At 36.8% G+C, this 16,122-nt stretch overlaps 1 pseudogene; it reads right to left on the reverse strand.

Moving 5' to 3' along the window:
* Positions 1–10,527: 10,527 nt before the first annotated feature.
* Positions 10,528–14,996, reverse strand: LOC143442951 (large ribosomal subunit protein eL34 pseudogene; annotated as a pseudogene).
* Between the last annotated feature and the right edge of the window lie 1,126 nt (positions 14,997–16,122).

Below are 16,122 nucleotides of genomic sequence, written 5' to 3' on the forward strand. Positions count from 1 at the left end.
GAGAATGACAGCGAGACATAGAGAAGGAGTAGCCAAACCATGGGAGCTCAGGGTAAAATTCTGAACTCTGGAACTCCTATCACTACAATACAATGTTATTCCATTGTTGTAAACAGTAGAGACATTGTTAGACACTTGCAAAAAAATTAACAGAAGGAAGGTAAGAAGGAGCATGGTCAGACTAACAGTGCAGAATAACCGTGGTGTAGCTTGGAAGACAGTGGCAGAGGAGTGGAGGAGACAGAGAGAGAGACAGAACAACAGAGATAGAGAAACAAAGACGGATAGAGAAGGGCATACACACAAACAAACACACACAAACATACACACACACACAGAGAGAGAGAGAGAGAGAGAGAGAGAGAGAGAGAGAGAGAGAGAGAGAGAACCCAAGGCAGTATTCTGAAGGTCTTATAATGTCAGGATGGTTATTGTTGTCTAACTTCAACAATGAGGTGAACTGATGGAGCAAGAAGAGTCTATACCTACTAACTGAGTTTGTGGTGTCACCATTGTATCACTAGAAGAAGGGAGATCAGGTAGGCTTATGAATCTAGAGATGGATGGCCCCATGTATTATCAGCATGTGTGCATCTAACAAAGCGTAGGCTTCTATGTGCAGAAACTGTTGGTTAATCCATCTGCAAGTGGAAGCTGAAGGTGTGGCAGAATGGCAAGAGGGCAGTTTCACATCATGGAGATCTCCACTGCAGTTGCTTCGACCAGTTACCAGAGAAGTTTACTCTGCCTCAGCTCCCTCTGTGCAAGTCAGTATGATGGTGTCCACAAAGGATTTTTTTTTATCAGATTGGAAAGAGGAACTTCTTTCCTCTTGCTGGCAAGAATCCTCTTGTCTCTGTTTTAGCTTCTTCATTTCTCTCTCTCCACTCCATGTATTTTATGATTTCTTATTCTAATATTATTGTTAGAAGCAGAAAATTTCCTCCAATATGCATGTTCCTAGTATACTTATTTGATTTCCATATTGTTAGCTGGCAGTTGCATCATTATCTGCTCTAGAACTTTTAAAATAGTGACTAAAGAAAAGTTTAAGTTTGAAGGACACATCATATTTGTATTCCTCGGGGCTTTGTCCATAACTACACATGCTAACCTTCTACTATCTTTATATGGTTCCAGAGTGACCAATAGGTAGAGTTTATCATACTCTTAATTAGAAGTCACTCCATTTTTACTTTGCTGCACTAGGCAGCTGAGTTGGGGAATGTGGGCAAGACTGGGTTTCTTAGGCTTGGGAATTCGAAACCCAATTTGGGTAGATGACAAGAAAGAGAAACATAGATGTTGGTGGGACTTTCTCAAATAAGAGATCATTTTGCTCAAACTTCAAGAGAAGTCAGAAATTACAAAATGATTCTATGTAGTACAAAACCTACCATTATGTGGAAGAAAGGAAGGGAGAAGTGAATGGGAAAGTCTGGTTAGCTTAGTGGGACCTGAGTTTGTGATTTCAGTGAGATAATCATGTCAATTGCTCAGCTTGGAATACATCAAGAGAAGAAATATTGTAAATAATGTGGAAGGAAGCTTGTTAGGGTACAAGACAAGAATATTTTGACTAGAACTATAGGAAATGATAAGTGATAAGATATCAGTATACACTATAAAGCACCATGTTTCTTTAAAAAAAAGAAATATAGATAAAAACACTTTAAAGAAATATGTGATGGAATCATGGTAGGGAGACCCCAAATTAAAGGATTAATTGTGCAGAAATCTAAGAATTTAATGAACAATTATTGGGTTGTTTTCACAGTGATATATGAAAAATATATATCTGTTAAAAATACTCAAATATTTCAAGTATGTAATTAGGAGAAATATCGCCAATGGGAAGGATCTTTTAAAACTTTAAAGTGATGTAGTATTGTAAATTCTAAAACATACAAGCTAGAGAAAGATGACGGATTAAGTTGCAAAACGTATTTTTAAAAATTCTGAGCAAAAATATGATTAGAATTAAGGTGCCAGGGGAAATTAGGCAACATAAGCAAATGATATAAAACAACAGTCCTGAAAAAAATGTAAAATATTCATACTTTTGTTGACATCGTAACACCTAGAAATTTATCCCAAGGAAGCAGCAGACAAATAAAATAGCTAGGTCTGTGGAAACAATTTTAAGACGACAATAATAAAAGCAAACCAAATACCAAAGGTTAAGGAAATCTAGGTACAGTAATTTGGTGCCATCTTTATAGCTATTAACATGTTTATTTGGAATGTTATTCAATAATATAAAGTATTTAGTGTATACTGTAGGGCTAATGTCATCCAGGTACACTGCAATAGCAGGCATTCTCTTTGTGAATTAGGATGGTATGTGACTTTTTTTTTCTAAAATTCTGTGCAAGAGTTTAAGATATGGTTATATAGTACAAGTCTGCAAGTCTGAGAAAATGGGGAAGAAACAAGTGAGAAACACAGCATGAAATGATTTCCCAGTTTCTGTGGAGCAAGAATAGTAGGGCATCCAGGCTAAGGGCTGAAACTTTTCTAGGTTAGTTCTGATAACCAAAGGTCATTTCCTTATCACCTTAATTCCCCAGCTAGCACTCAAGTAAATTTGTGTTAGTCACAGGGAAGGTTTGCTCGGATGGCTGACTTAATCATGCCGGATGTGTGTCCTCCCATATGTGTCTTCCTCTCAGTAACTACATGCCACCACTATTTGCTAGGCGATCATAATTCAGGATAATCTTCCCTAATCTTTTTAAATATATTTAGAAAGTTATTTTCTACTTATTTTGACTCTATGAATCTTCTCAGTAGGTGAAGTAGTACTCACAATGACAAACTCTTATATTTTTTGTTTTTATTTTTGTGTGTGTGTGTGTTGTTGTTGTTGTTTTCCCTATGACACCAGGCTAAGCAAGAGTTCCCTTGACTCTAATTTCTTTTTAAAAATTAATTAATGAATTAATTAACATTCCAAATGCTGTACTCCTCCTTGTTCACCTTCTGAGAGTTCCCTCACACATTCCTCCTCCCCTTCTGAAAGGCTGCCTCCCCAACCCTGGTAGTCTCCCCACCCTGTAGCATCAAGTCTTTGCACAATTGGTTGCTTCCTTTCCCACTGAGGCCAGATACAGCAGCCCTGTTGGGGAACTGATTCCACAGTCAGACTACAGCTTTAGGGACAGCCCCTCATCACACCAGGTGTTGGGGGACACACACGGAGACTGAGCTGCATGTGTGTTACATATGTGCAAAAGCCTTGTTCCAGGCCAGGTAAGCTTTTTGATTGGTGACTACCCTTGGAGAGTCTCAGAGAATAAACCACCAACCAAAGAGCATATGTAAGTTGACTCTTCTTTCTACTCATTCTTAATGACTTATCAGAAACATGACAAATGAGGAAAACTAGCTGTAAGAGGAACCATGGGGGAAGAATACAAGATGTTGTCTGTCAATACAGCAGGGCCATAAGAAGGGAGAAGAATGAAAGGGTGAGGGACACTTAGAATGTTACAGAGCTTTCAAGCACTGGGAAACTGGAGACTGAAGGAAATTACCTGGGAGGAGTTGTTCTGGAGCTGAATCTGATAAAACTAAGCATTTCCAGCACACACACACACATGATGGTTATGGGTGGAGATGAATGTGCTAATTAATTTGATTCTGGTGATTAATACACAATAGATATCAATCATTACATCATGTACCTAGACTAGAATGCCTTTCAAACTAGTGTTTCTTTGAATTATAATCTATTCCTGTCATAAAAAAGACTCATATGCCAAGAAATTATGAAGCTTCTTCCCCCTCTTTAGATGGGTGGATACCACAAATTCCAGTGCTGGTTTGATCGGACAGTGAGCCTAAGCTGCTCCATACCTCTGATTCTGGGAAGGGGAAATGCAAAGCATCAGAGCCAGGTGGAATGGCTAAGGTGATTTGACCTAGAAGTCCTCTGTGGGGTGTTGGTGCCACGGTAGGAACATGAAACACCACCTCCAGTGTCAGGGCCACATGGTAAGAGATGCCAACAGGGACACAATTCTGCAGAGAAACGCTGTCTCCTACCAAGTCCTCTGTGGGCCAGAAAAATTAAAGGTAGATTTAAGAGAGAGAGAAAAAGGGAAGCAAAAAGCTGAGTGCTTTTATCAGACTTTCAGTATTCCTTTTCTCCAGGGGTAATATTTAAAATATTGATCAACTTGCTAGGGTCTGTTCATCTCTGCGAAGAAAAAGGGGGTAAAGTATGACAATAGCATTGAAAAGTAGTGGCCACTTCACAATGACTTGGAACTATTTCAGTGTTTTAACAAAACACGTCCATGTTAGCTATCACTGCCAGCCTTGGTCCCGCCTCATCTCTTCTTTCTCTTATAGCTGTGCTTTCTTTCTTTCTTTCTTTCTTTCTTTCTTTCTTTCTTTCTTTCTTTCTTTCTTTTTTTTTTTTTTTCAAAACAGGGTTTCTCTGTGTAGCCCTGGCTGTCCTGGAACTCACTCTGTAGACCAGGCTGGCCTCGGCCTCTGCCTCCCAAGTGCTGGGATTAAAGGCGTGCACCACCACCGCCCAGCATAGCTGTGCTTTCTTCTCCTCCTTCACTCTTTCATCCTCCTGCTTCTCTCTTACTCTCTCTCTCTCATCCTCCTTTCTTCCTTCTCCTACTCTTGTTCTTCTCCCTCTTCCTCCTCTTAGTGTTCCTCCCCCTCCATTCTTCTGTTTAGCTGCTTCTAATTTCCTTTTTTTCCAGTTTATACCCAGATGGAATTCCCTCTCAGGCTATTCACTTATGACTTTAAACCTGGATGAATGTATGCATGGTTGTGACCAGGATTCTACAGGTAGATTTACTAATTATATGTCAATGACATCAAGATAAGGGTGACGTAACAGTCAAAGTAATATCTTTTGTTGTTAATGATGTCAAGTAACATCCTGTCTATCACAAGCAGAAAGCCAGAATCCCCAGTGGTATAGTGATGTCACCATATGGGAAGGAATATGAGTTTGCCCATTAGTAAGAGCACCCTGACAAACACCTTCCTGCCTGGATCAGCAGCACAGAGTCATCACCAATAATAGCAATCAATAGTGACCAGAGTAGCCTGTCCTTAATTTTCCAAATGTGGCAGAATTTAGGCGGGCAGCCACATGCTAAGGACAACTTCCTTCTGATGTAATACCTGTTCAGGCATTGTGGGTGATCAGGGTGTGGGTTGGTGTTGTCCCATTATTTGTGGTGGGGTATTGACTCAGTTTGCTGCCTTTTTGTCACCAGGTCTCTCTAATTAATAGTTCTAAAACATAAACCATAACTATTTCTAATTCATAAGGACATTGCAGAGATTAAATGAGTTAGCATTTGTTACGAGTCTAGGTTGGTGCCTGGTATTGGGAAAAGAAACACAAAGATACAACTACTGTCACGTTACATTACTTTTAAGCTTTGTATACTACTATTGAGACAACTAGCTTGACTCCCCTGCTTCAGTCCTCTTTCTGAACTACACACATGTCCAGATTTTGAAAATAGCTTAGGTTTTATGGAGACAGTTTCTCACTCTTTTGGATTACTCTCATTTCCAATAAATAGAAATATTATGCCCAATGCTTCAAGATGAATTTGGCATATTCCTTAGTGGATCTTGCCTCTACCTACCTTTTTCTTTAATTTTAATTTTTTCTTATTTTGATATTTATGCATATGATTGCTTTGTTTTCATATATTATATATTAATTATATATTATATATTAATTATATATTATATATTAATTATATATTAATTATATATTACATATTATATATTATATATTATATATTAATTATATATTATATATTATATTACATATTACATATTATATACTATATATTATATAGTATATATTTTATATTTTATATTTTATTATATATTATATATTGTATGTTATATATTGTATATTATAAATATATAGATATAGGTATAGCTATAGATGAATGCCTAGTGCCCTTGGGAGGACATAAGATGGTGTCAGACCCCTGAAAGTAGAGTTACAGATGATTGTGAGCCACTATGTGGGTCCTGGGATTACTGAGTTTTCTGGAAGAACAGCCAATACTCTTAACGGCTGAGTCATCTCTTCAGCCCTCTGACCTTTTCTTAATTCCGTATCATTTCCTCTTATGGTGAATCATGGGTATGTATCAAAAGCAAACCTAAAATTTTAATGACAAAATTACCATGTAGTCATCTTGGACATAATTACACAATTCTCAAATACTTGAAAAGTTCACCACTGTTAGTTCATTCAGAAAAACCGTATTAGGATCACCTCAGTGAATTGAAGAAACTTGAAAAGGCAGATCTACATGAAGCAATTACATATTTAGTAAACACTTAACTGGTTCCAAATTCAGAGGTCTCTCTACACTTAAAAGTCAAGGAAGATGTTAAGTTAGCAAACCAAAAAGGATAGAAAATGGGACACTGAACAAAAAATGATGCATGTCTAGAGCCTCTGATTCAGATTTATTTCATAAATAATGAAATAAATAATAGTTTGAATCTGGATCCAAGATAGAAAGAAGAGACAAAACAGCAAATCAAGTACTTGCAAACAGTAAGCACTTGGGGAAGATGTCTTCCCAAGGCTGCTTTTCATAGTGACAGCCATGAAGCAGAAGTTGGTACAGTTGACTTTATAATCTGAAGGCTAATACAGTGATTGGAGAAGAGGTGACTTTGGTGTTTTCAAATCTGGCCTTAGGGACATTAAAACCAAACTGTGAGTTGACAGACCCTACAGTATAATTACCGTAGCAGTGACAGGCACTGAAACCAGCAGGGGAAAGTAAGATAATAAGGGAGATTCTCACATGTACCTCCCTCCCAGGAAGATACTTAAAAAGACACATTAGAAAGGAAAAGTAGTAAGTCTTATACAAATAAAAATAGAGCATCTTACCTTAGACAGAGATGAAATGGCTACCACTGAGAGACATAGACATTATATATCCTCTAATAAAATGCATTTAAAAGGTAAACACATGAAGAATGAGGGAAATTAAAGAGTCAAAGGCCACCTGAAGTCCAAGTCAGATCCTGAGCCAAGAGAAATGAAGACAAATAGGAGGAGGTTAGAGTAAGGTGTATCAATGCTTCTTTGTATTCACAGTATGTTATTAGTATAGATTCTTGTTATTAAGAATTTTTGTTAATTTTAGTATGGCTGTTTAGAACAAGAAAATTTGATGAGAGAGGGGATAGAAACTCTTTGAAGCATTGTTGAAGTTTTCTGTTAACTTCAAACTTACATAAAATTTACAAAATCAAAATATGTACACTGGAGTAGAGCAGAAAAGCCCAGCCAGTACCTTGCAGAAACTTGGTGCCTGCCAAATCCTATAACTTGACTGACTTGAAGAGAAACTAGAAGAAGCATTAGCCCATGTAAGAAAGACTGCCAGTGTTCTAGTCTGACTTCTTGGCAGTACAGGTGTACTGGCTATACCTTAGTAGCAATAAGGTAGTATTGAGCAAGTGATGCCCAGCCAAGACTGCCATGGCAGACCTAGCTTCTTCCTTCAGGCTGCCTTCACATGTAAGGAAAAGAAATGTTCCTTTCATTTCCCACCGTATTGGATATCTTTCTTTTCCTGTTAGCTAAAGCTAATCTTATCTCTCATGCCATTTGTTCTTACTCAAAGATACATGCCCTGATTTAATTAGAAGACCATGCTTGCTCCCCCATTCGAGCACTTTTTCCTGAATGCCAGACACATTACATTACCCATTATATGCCTTACTTTGCACAACTCCCTCCTTATTATCTCCATAGCACAGTGCACCAAAGTTCAGACCAGGCTTATGGGGACAGGAGGTGCACTATATTCTTCTAGGTGTAACTGTCACATGCACAGTCTGAAGCAGATGAGAAGGCTTTATACAGAATGTTAGGCCTTTCAGCACTTGCCAACCCATCCTGTCAACACCTCTTCCTCCACTGGTCCTGTTCCTGCGTGCTGTGCTCGAGACACCTCTGACTTCTGTTCATCTGTTCCATGGGCTCCCTGATGCCTCTGAGCTTCTAGAATAAACTGGGAGCTACTAAAAACATTTTCTCTTCTACTTTATCAGTTATTTACACATACATCTTTTTTTCTCATATTTCTGCTTGACATCATCTTCTGGATATATACTCACTATCTTTAGAAGACAGGGTTAGGATATCATTCTGGTGTGCTGATATCTTGAATTCAACTAACCTTTATCACAGAGTCTATCACATTACAGTGAAGTGCTCTCTTAGCTGTGCCTACTTCTCTAAAATGACAGACTATCTGAAGATATATGTTAATCATGTTTATTCCCATGGTGTGATAATGGATAAACATACAACTTCCCTAGTTTTCTCAAAGTTTCAAAAGCTGTTGTGAGACCACCCAGACTCCCACTGAGCCCAGCTGCACAGGTTTCATAGCAACCAGTTTGCTGGACTATTTCCCAAAGTAGGAGTGGGAATGGGAATGGGGAAGACTTTCCTCTGGGCCATTGATTTCATTGATTTCAGTGATCTCATCCTTACCACTTGTAGCATCGACTAAGTGCAAGCAAAGCAGGCTAGATGGGTAAAATCTCGAGTTCCACATCAAAAATAGAGACCAAGGCAATCTAATGCGTTAAAGGGGGTTGATCATTTTGACATGGTCAACCCACACTCATTTATTCTGTCGAGCCGACTCCAGTAAGTAAAGAAATATAAAGCACACAAAATATTTGCATTTGAATAAGTGAAACTGTAAAACCTCAGGGCTGTGGAGAGGCAGCTGTGATACAGAAGAAAAGTGGTTTGGACTGGGACTCCAGCTCTGGGCTCAGGGCCTGGCATTGCCTTTCAGTAGCTCTGCGATTGTCCAACTGTGTCTGCAATTGAGTTTCCTCTTTGGTGAAAGAAATACTGAACTAAATGACCTCTAGCATCACCAAATGACTTAAAAATCTTTTTGTTGTCCCTTTCAATGGGGATAGATGGCAGTTCCTGCTCCTTGTCCAGCCACACCCTTATGAGTCTGGTGGGAAGCTTTATTTATGTGTTTTCTCCCCCCGCCCCACCTCTCTCTCTCTCTCTACATTTCCATCAGAGGAAATAGTGGTTGGCATTGCTTTCAAGCCTTGAAGACATTCACAGTGGGTGTGGGGAGTGACTCAAATTGAACTTACTTAAAGACTACCAAACCCTACGAAAGTTTCTCCCTTTTCTTGCTTTACGGAGCAAAATCTTTTTCAAGAGCTGAGAGGACATTTTGAGTATGGCCTGTAGGATCTAGGTAAGCATTTGCTGTCCACAGTTTTTCTCTCCAGAAATAGAAGCCAGGTTTTTATTTATTTATTTATTTATTTATTTATAGAAAGGTTGTCAGTGTATCAGTTCTGTTCATTGATAAATATAGTACATTTATTTCACAGTATTTCTTTTGAGTCCTTAAATTGACATTCAAGTTGTTACTGGTATTTTAGCTTCCAGATGTATATGATTAACGACAATATGCCATGTATAAGTTATTACAATGGGAATTTTTAATTATTTCTTTTATTTTTTCATATACAATTACATCATTATCTTTCCATTCTCCAAATCCTCCCATATAACACTCCTTGCTCTCTTTTAGATTCATAACATTTTTATTATTTGTTGTTACATACTGATGTGTGTGTATGGATATATATATTAATATCCTAAATACATAAATCCAACTTACTTAGTCTGTATAGTGTATATATGATTTTGCGGCTAACCATTTGGCATTGGATAGCCAACTAGTGTGTTCAACCCCGGAAAGACTACTTCTCCCACGCTCGGCATCCCTTAGTTGCTTGGTTCTTTGTATATGGTGGCAGCTTCATGAGCTTCCCTTTCTCTAAATCCCATCCCATTGAGCATGTCTATTATTCTTGTCCATGTTCAGTTCATGCATATGTAGTCATGTTGGTGAGACTTTATAGGTAGAGCTTCTGATGTTAAGAGGAGACACAAATTCAAAGCAAACTCCCTGACCATCTGGTTCTTACAATCTTTTTATTCCCTCTTCTGCAATGTTCCCTTACCCTTAGGTTCAGGAGTTAACTGGAATGAAGATGTAGAAGGAAAAACTAGAAGGCTGTAAGGATGTGCATACTGCTAGAATATGAGAATATATTGGGTGAGAATGTGGAATAACACAAAGTTCCATGCCTTTAGATGCTAAAGTAGGCAGTGTACATCTAAACACCATAATCACAATAAATGAGATATTTGATAGTGGACACAGAAGAGATAGATACTTATTAGCTCTGGGAAGCTTGTAAGGAAATTAAGAAGAAATGTGTCCATTGTCAGATGTTGCTCCAAAGGTTATTTGACTATTTTTACTTAACCTAACTTTAGTGGCACATCCATTATGGTTTTTAAAACATATTTATTTATTTATTTATTTATTTATTTATTTATTTATTTATATTTTATTTACATTTCAGATGCCATCCCCTTTCCCCATTTCCCCTCCCTAGAACCCCCTACTCACCCCCTCCTCCTTTTTGCTTTTATACCATTTTAATTACATGCAAGTATTAAGGTCAGTTCTAGGTTGAGGGACTAGCAGTACAATAGATGCAAATAGTCAAAGAACAAGCAAGACAATAAATACAAATAGTCAAAGAACAAGCAAGGCAATAAACAAAATTTTGTGAACATTCCCCTGACCACTGTTTCTAAGGGCTTATCAGGATGACCAGAATATCTGAGCCTACTTCCCTGTCCTAGCCCAAAGTCGTTTTTATGTCTGAAGCCTACTTCTTTGTCCTAGCCTAAACTTTAGATTCCTGTCTGAAATTACTTCTTTGTTTTAGCCTAATATTTAGATTCCTGCCTGAAATTACTTTTTTGTTCTAGCCTAATGTTAGATTCCTGCCTGAAGCCTACTTCCCTATCCTTGGCCAATGTCATATTCCTGCCATGCAGCCCATTTCCTTGTCCTTGGCCCATGTCAGATTCTTGCCAAGCAGCACCAAAGGCTTGCTGCCTCTCCCCCTTTTTTATTTCATTAACAAGACTGAGCCTATCTTAGGTCATTCTGACAAGAATGCCTTTCCTACTCATCATGAAATATACATTATCAAAAGCAATGCACTTCTGTCTTAGGTTGGTAAGGCTCTGTGCAGAATCTTACCTGTCCTTGCTTGTCAGGCTGTTAATTTAATAACTCTGTCTAGGGGTCCAATTTTAGTTTCAAGTCATGTACTTTGGCTGCCAACATGTTGATGTTGTTAAGGACAATATTTAACACGATGGGCAGAAATAAAAGTATTCCCAGGACTAAAAGGGCTAGCATGATCAAGCTATATATGCCATTCTTGAAGCTTGATCAAAATAGAAATAGTGACCTCAGGCCATGGATAATTTTATCAGCAGTATCTACCACATCAATGCTCAGCAGAGCAGCATTCTTTAAATTCATAAGCTCACTATGTAAAGTTAAAACATCCAGAGAGGTGTTAGAATTATGCCAAATGTACTGCAAGTGTCTTTAAACTTTTGCCTAATTATAATGACTACCACTGTAAATTTTAGAAGCACCATGAGTCCAATGGTATTTGGCATGAAACTGAAGATGGCTCCTTATTCTTAAATTCTGAACCTCCTTCCAATAATTTGAATAGAATAAAGATCATCAATCCGTTCTTGCAAATGCCTATCTATTCAACACATTTAGTAACAATTTTTTGCTAAATGATTAAAAAAAAAGTAGCTGTCTTATGAATGCCAAGGAACTTTCTGATGAGTGTCTATGGCACTCTACAACTAGGCATACTTATGCATAGGTGAAAGGGAAGGATCTACTTACTAGCATGATCCTGATCAGGTATTAAATATGGGGAAGAAGGCATGTTTGTGTTTTTTCTACAGGATGCTGAAGGAGCATGTTGGCTGCCAGAGCGACAGGTGAGACATGCTGATGCCAAAACAAAGAATGATGCTGACCTGTGAGCTTGCTGAGTGCCCTGAAAATAGTGACTGGGAAGCCATATTGGACATATGTTCCTGACCCACCATTGCTTACCTATACCCCTGATGGGACAAGCTGCCTTGCCTCAAGATTTTAGACCTTGTGGAACAGAGAATCAGAAAGAGAAGTGATAATGACTCTTGTATTGACCTTAAATGTGACCAGTTATTTGGACTCAATCATGGACTGGTCTAGAAATCAATCCAATATTGGAAATAACAGTCTTCATTTGGAAAGCTGGTTCTGGACATTTTCAGAGACATATTTGGAAGTTAGCTGCAGTTCTCTATGATGTTATGTTAGCAAGAGATAAAGTTGAGGCAAGATCTGGATTTCGAACAGGTGTTAGCACGTGTGTTAAGGCTCTTTTAATTGTCAAGTTAAAATTATTTTTGTTTCTTCTACAGTATTTAATATAAGTTGCATTGATTGTATACGTTCTAATTGTATTAGTGTTTTGAAATCCAACATGTCAGTTATGGAGGTTTATTAACCAGCTTTTGTTTTATTGTCCTGAGTATCACAGAACCTTGGTATTCTAAAAATAGCTTGCAAGTACTGGAAGAAATGATTCAGGCTTTAAGCAGAAGCAAGAGGGTAGTGGGCTTGGTTATTGCTGGTATAACATCTTTAATTACATTAATTGCTAGCACCATTGCTTCTGCAATTGCTTTGGTACATCTGTTATGTAATCACATATCTAGGTATAGAGATAAAAGGATCATGAATTTAAAGTCAACTTGAACCATATACTGAGTTTCAAGCCAATATAAAACTATATCTTAAAACAACCCAAAACCGAAACCAAAAAACCCAATGCTTAAAACCCCCAAATCAAAGCACTTATATTACTTACTTATTATATTACTTATATCACTTATGTTAAATACTGTAGAAGAAACAAAAGTAATTTTAACTTGACAATTAAAAGAGCCTTAACACACGTGCTAACACCTGTTCGAAATCCATCCAGATCTTGCCTCAACTTTATCTCTTTCTAACGTAAAATCATAGACCAATCAAACTAACCAACAAAAGAAAACCAGAAACCCACCTAGCAAACTCTGATTTAAATATTGTACTCAAGCAAACTCTGAAGTTATGTGAAAAGATAAGGTTTATTTATTTTTTAATTGTGTGTTTATGTGTATGTGTGAGGGTAGGTATGAACACTTGAGTGTAATATGTGTGGAGACCAGAAGAAAGCTTCAAAGTCAGATACTCTGATGTTGAATCCCCAAGAGCTTAAAGTTCCCCTTACAGCTTGTTGTAAGCCTAACCTGCTCCCCTGTGGGTGCTGAGAACCAAACTCAGGTCCTCAGCTAGAGAAAGTTATGTGTGCTTAACTGCTGAGCCACCTCACCAGTCCAGCAGAGAGAGTTTTAAGTACTATAAAGCCTGAGAGAAACAAGACATTGAATGTATTTCTACTTATGAGGTAACAATTTAAAAATAAAGAAAATAAGAACTAGGGAACAAATGCAAGAAAAAGAAATCATTGCAGAAACCCAGATAAAATGGAAGTAAATGCAGAAAAAATAGTACTAGATCAAGCTGAAGAGAATTTTAAGGAAAGAGTAGTCAACAGTATAAAACTTGGTCTTAAAATAATTATTACTTTAAAATTACTTTAAAATCATTGCAATTAGGATGCTCTACTCTGGAAACAGTGAAGTAATTTGTGTAATTTTTCTATCATGTATAATTTTTCAATTCCTTAGAGACTTGAAGCACACATATTTCACTAGCAAAAATATATATATATATGATTCAAGTAATGAGCTCCAGTAGATGTTTGTAAAGGTTTTTTTCTTTCAAGTTTTCTATTTTTGTCTGTGTAATTGTTTGATTTGTGTGTGTGTGTGTGTACATGTGTGTCTGTGTGTACATGAGTATGTGGAGACCAGACATCAAGTTGTGTGTATCCTTTAACTGCCCATCACATCACATGATTGTTTGACCACATTTGTGCCCTTTTCCTCTTCAAATAAAGTAACTATAATGAAAACTCACAGTGAGAAAATCAGATTTTTTTGGTGATTTGAGATCCCTGGCATGCCACTCTGTGAGATACAAGGATGATTAGTCAATATTCTGAGGAAGTCTCAGAAAGTTCAAAATTAGGATTGTTTAAAATATGCTTTTAATTATCATTAACAAACTCTATTATTCAAAAACCTTAAATTTTGTTTAAAAAATGACTACATTTAATAGTAATTACAAAATTGTAGCCTACAGGAATATTCAAACAATAAAAAATATAATCTAAAATTTGGACCCTTTGAAAGGTGCCCCTCATGGAATGACACGTGAACATGGCCCAAATAAGGGCTTATTTTGAATTGAAGATGTGTTAAGCCTTTCGAAAACAGTACCATATATGTGAGCTATTAATACTCATTTTATCCTCTATTCTTTCTTTTTTTTCCCATAGACCAAGTCTTGATTTTTATTACTTAAAGAAGTTACATATTTATTTTCCTTTCTGACTCTGTGCTTGTGCCTTTAACACTTTCACAACCATTTTCTGCTCCCCGATAAGGAAAACCCGCCTGATCCTGTCACGGACACACTTGGCACACAGGAAACCACCATAGGCCCTGCAGACATGTTGCTTTGTCTTAGACAATCTCATAAGGGCTTTGGGTCTCACAGCACGAACCCCTTGCAGTCTGCTGGGCACACACCACATGCGAGTTTAGGTGCTTTCCCAACCTTGGTGTAAAGGTAAACAATCCTGTTGCCAGGGGTTCAAGACAACCTAGTTTTGTTAGAGGCTGTACTGTAGGAAAGACTATGACGGTATCTCAAACGCTGGACCATCCTGGGTGCCTCTAAAGCACCGTCCCAGGAAGAGGGGGAAAAAAAGCTCCTCTTTTCTTTTGTAATTCCTTTTTTTTTTTTCTACATGGCATATCATACCCAGGTGTGCATTTGTTTACATAGATACATGGGTTCATTATAGGCTAGGATTCACACGTGAGGGGGAACTTGCAGTTTTATTTTTCATTTTTAGTTTGGCTGAATTACCTTATACATGATAATATATTGTATACATTATATAAATATATTTATATATCATTAAATATAATTATATAAATATATATAAAATGTATACACATTATATATGTTATATATGTATATATTATATATACATATATATACAATAATATACATATATTATATATGCATGTATATATAATGTGTATATACATTATAATATATACATTATATATTTTATATAATATTACATAATTATATAATATATAACATTATATAATTATATATTATATATAATGTATAGTTATATATTTTTATATATAATGTATATATTATAATGTGTATATACCATTATATATACATACATATATAACATTATATACATTATAATATATACATTATATATTTTCCTACAAATTTTGTGATTCCTTTTTTATTTGAAGCTTAACACTATCCCATGTTATATATGTACCATATTTTTCTAACTCATTTATTTCTTGATTGACAATTATGCCAGTTCTATTTCCTTGCTCTAGTGAATAGATCATCAATACACATGGGGGTGCAAGTATTTCTATGGTACTCTATGGCATCCTTTGGGTAGATATCCAGGAATGAAACAGCTGGGTTATATGGTAATTATACTTGTAATTTTTTGAGGAAACCCCACAGTGATTTCTATAGTGGCTATATTAATTTTTACTCTTTCCATCAGTGAATAAGGATTCCTCTTTCTCTTCATCTCCAATATTTCTTGTCAAATTTCTTGATGATAACCATTCTGCTGAAGGGAGAGAGTATCCTAGAGTAGTTTTAATTTGCATTTCCCTGATGACTTGAAATGATAAACACACTTAAGGACAGTTGGTGACCATATCGATTTCTTTACATAAAAACTGTTCATTTGATTCATTAGCCTGTTGACTGGCCATTTTATTTTCTTGGTATTTAATTTGTACATTATTTTTTAAATAAATTTAGCTCCTGTGATGCCTGAATGGGAGTGTTTCTTATCGGCTCAGTTATTTGACCTCCTTGTCCACAGTTGGTGGGGCTGTTTGGGCAGGTTTAAGTGGTATAGACTTGCTGAAGGAAGTCTGTCACTGAAAGCAGGCTTTGGGTGTTTACA

This window comes from Arvicanthis niloticus, chromosome 7 (assembly GCF_011762505.2).
Source record: "Arvicanthis niloticus isolate mArvNil1 chromosome 7, mArvNil1.pat.X, whole genome shotgun sequence".
Lineage (NCBI taxonomy): Eukaryota > Metazoa > Chordata > Mammalia > Rodentia > Muridae > Arvicanthis > Arvicanthis niloticus.